The following is a 4,377-nucleotide window of genomic DNA, read 5'->3' on the forward strand; positions in this document are numbered from 1 at the left end:
TGGTTGGATCCAAACAAGTAGTGTCCAAACTTTTTAACCAATAAATTTTAATTAATAAAAGAGGGTAATTTTGTTGATCGTATTTATGGATGTACATCAATTTAGCGTCAATTGTCTTATCCCCTTAAGATCCGTGCTAAAAATAAAGTTTAAAGTTATTAATAAATTATTAGTGACAAAAATAATTTATTTAATTTGTACACTTTATTTATAGGCCTTTGATGGTAAATGCGGTTTTAGAACTTTTTAAAAGCGAAGCTTTTCTATAATAAGGGTCGGTCCGTCCGTCCATCCGTCCGTACGTACGTCCGTCCGTCACAAACGGATAGCTTTTTTCGTTAATTTAGGCATGTTAGAATTGTCCTATCGATTTCAAACTTTTTATGGGCATTCCTTTAATAGTTAGGTACGATTTAGAAAGCGTAGGAACTCTATAATCATAACAAGAATGTCCGTACGTCCATTTTAAACATGTTGATTTTTTTACTTTTTTAACAACAAATTTTTATGTGATCTAATCATCCGATTGATCTGATTTTTGGTATATTGATTCCTGGGACAACAAAGTATAATGTAATAAGCGAAGCAACTTTATAATCAAGTCCTAAAAATGTAAGTATGTCCATAAACACTATCCTGAATCAAGCAGTTTTTCAACAAATTTACTTACAATTTTGCTTTGACTCTTATACATTTATATTATGATTATTCAGTTCTGACACTATACAAGTGTTAATGTCTGTTTGTCCTACCGTTTCAGTGCTTCGCTTTTATGGATGTTGTCATCCTTGTTTTTTCAAAGGATGAACTGAAGCAGTAAGATGTTTGTTTCTATGCTTGTATGTCTTTGCTTCGTTTTATGTATTTCAATTTGCCACAAGCTGCTGTTCATGAACCAAGGCATTCCCCCTACTCTTACTATTTATGTTGCGCACCTGACATGGCAGCAGTAGGAATCATTTTAATTATAATAATGATGCGGTGTCGGCTGAGATTCAAACCTATCACCTCCCCGGCGATGAGTGGATACGCTACGTGTGGAGCCACGATCGCTGTTTTTTTTTTTTTACCAGGGATAGTGTTCTTGGGAGGGTTGAAGTTGCCCTCCCCCCCCCCAAAAAAAAAACCTTCCATGGACTTTACTATAAATTAGAACCAAGACAAGTTCTTAAGCTACAGACAAACTGTCATCCTGTTACTTTTATAAAACAGAAAACTATTCATATTTATTTGTTTTCAAAATTTAATTTAAGAAATATAAATATTTTGCAGAAAAAGTAAAACTTTTAAAAGTGTATAATTTTCTTTAATATTTTTGCCATTGTAAAAATGATTACAAGATATATTGATTTCAATATATCTTTTCTTTGTTAACCAAATTAGATTAATACAGGAATAAATCAGGAATACATTTTTAACATAAAAGATTACAAATCGGGCCCCAATTCCCACCTTAATAGATCGAAGGGGGGGGGGGGGGTGGGGGGCGCCAAATAATATTTTAATCTGTTTCTAATCACAATAAAAGACTACATAAAAAATTGGCTGGTCTAGAGCTATTTTAAAATTTGCAACTAGCATCTTAAAAACGGAAAAATTACAGTTAGGGAAATTGAAAATCAGTTAAAAATCGGTCAAGGAGTGACCAAACGGTCATGACCTTACTATTCACGGAAGTTCATTATTGCTCAAGGATTTACCAAAAAAATGTATAGGTCAGGTCATAAAATCGGTCAGGGAGCGGTCAAACGGTCAAGTCGTCATAACACCACTTTTCTCAGATGTTCACAAATTTTTTTTTAGGGGTCTACCTTAATATTTTAGATTTATTTAGAAATTTGTCTAATTTTGATGCCACGACCGACACAGATAAGATATCCTTATAAAATCAACTCTTGCCGACGTATAATTACTAAACTTAAAAAGTCATGAAGTCACAGCGCTCTATCTTACCTACAAAGAAAATGACATTGAAAAAACTAGAGGAAGGGGCTCCCTCCGCCCCCCCCCCTGATCTGTAAGGGTTAAGCTACAGACAGAATGTCATCCTATTACTTTTATAATAGAATTATTTGTATAACGCTAAATTTTGGTCGAATCTTAGTAGGTTTAAATGCGACTGACAAGGTCTGATTTTTAAGTAGCTATGCTACACTATAATTTACTTTGTCTGTTTGTCCGTCTGTCAGTCCGTAACGCTCTTTTCATTAATTTAGGCATGTTAAAATTGTCCTATCGACTTCAAACTTTGCATGATGATTCCTATGAGAGTTAGGTACAAGTTATAAAGCGATGCAACTCTATGATCGTTACCAGAAAGTCTGTACGTCCATTTTAACTTTTTAACACAAATTTTTATGCGATAAAATTATCGATTGGTCTCATTTTTGGAATACTGATTTCCAGAACAACAAAATACATTTTATAAGCGACGCATTTCTAAAATCAATTCCTAAAAATGTAAGTATGTCCTTAAACAATATCCTGAATTTAATTAGTTTTTCAGCAGATTTACATACAAATAGTTTCATTCGACTTTTATACATTTATATTCTGATTATTCCGTTCTGACACTATACAAGTCTTAATGTCCGTTTGTCCTACAGTTTTAGAGATTCGCTTTTATGGATGTATGTTGTCATCCTTGTTGAACATACAATTACCATGATATTTTACTATTTTAGATTGAATATTTAATAATTTTAAATATTCTACTTTTTTGTTATATCTGATTGTCAATCTCTGATATATGATAAAGAATTTTTTGCGAATTATTAACATATTTATTTTAAACATTTGGTTGTTATCAAAATTTCTATCACTGTTTTATAATGTTTTTATACTGACTTGTTATGAGTGTCCACTTCCCTCACTGACTCACTGATTAACTCTTTCCCACAGTAATTTTTATACCACATAAGAGTGGCATTTGAGGTAAGAATATTTTTCTATTTGCCCAATTTTTAGCATCTCTTTCTGTAACTTCTTCCCTCGCAGATACTAACAGTATCCTCTATTTGGACAATTTGCAACAATTAAAGCCATAGTTTAACTATTTTAACAATTCCGTTATTCCTGCAAATATAAATAAAATACATTCATACAAATACATAAAAAACTTTCAGTTTCATCAAAAATATGAATCATTACACATATGTATTATGTATACTATTACAATGGTTGTTATTTTTTTAAAGCAAAACTTTTCTCCACATGTCTTTAGCTCCTTAATTCTTGATGGTTAGCTTTGTTGTATATTTTTACACATATGTATACCATTACAATGATTGTTATTTTTTAAAAATGGATTTTCCCACTGTGGTAGAAATTGTAAAATGTGTCACAATTCCCCCCGGTTTTGTAAAAGTGTCATAAACACTAAAACCAATGAAATCTTCCCTATTTTAAGCACTCTAGACTGTACTAGTAAAAACGTTATATATCTTATTACTTGTAGGAAAAACAGTGGATCCTGTGCAGTTAGGAGACCTCAGTATGTGGGCCAAACAAGTAGAATGATCTCCAGCCGTTTTAACGAGCACAGCCACACAATCAGCACTGGATCAACTACAGTTGGAAGTCATTTCAAGGCCCAAGGACACAATCTACAGGACTTGGAAATTGTCCCAATAGAGAAAATAAGAAGCACAGACCCCTGGATACGCCTAGCTAGGGAAAAACTTTTGATTAGGTCTTTTGATTCTGCTCTCAATAAAATTGTGTAATTTGCTTCACCCAACAAACATTTAATCATCAATCAAACAAAAAAATCCTGTTTTCAAACAAGACCCATCTTTCCAACAAATTTCTTTTTCAACACATAACATTTGTTTGCAGTTTCAGAGATCTACTAAAAAAACCCTCATCATTTAGTTTATAAAAAATATTTTATTTCTGAACATTTCTTTAAACTCAAATTAACTGTGTGCATTTGCAAATTTTTATAAAAAAAACTTTTAAAACACAGTTAACATTTCAAAGTATTAAGCTTCTTTGATATTCAGGTTATCTTTTAACTCAAATCAATTGTTTGCATCATCAAATTATACTTCCAAAATTCTCAAATAAGTCAACATTTTATACCATGTAGTTTTCATTTCATGTTTTATCAAAAAAATGTACACATTTTTTCACTTTTTTGGTTAATTCAAAAGAACACCAATTCTTCCTCCATCCTTAAACCTTAAACAAAGCAGGATATCATAAAGATTAAAATTTTTCCCATCTCAGGAATAACTCCACCCATTTTTTTAACAGATTTCAAAATCCTAATCTCCACCCATAAACAACCAAGGACAAAGATAAATCCACAACCTTTTCATAACCCCCCCACTCCTCCCACTTTTTTGTCTCCTCCCAGGTTTTTTTCTGTCTCCG

The sequence above is a fragment of the Acartia tonsa genome, chromosome 13 (assembly GCF_053477335.1).
Source record: "Acartia tonsa isolate MP-2025a chromosome 13, ASM5347733v1, whole genome shotgun sequence".
Lineage (NCBI taxonomy): Eukaryota > Metazoa > Arthropoda > Copepoda > Calanoida > Acartiidae > Acartia > Acartia tonsa.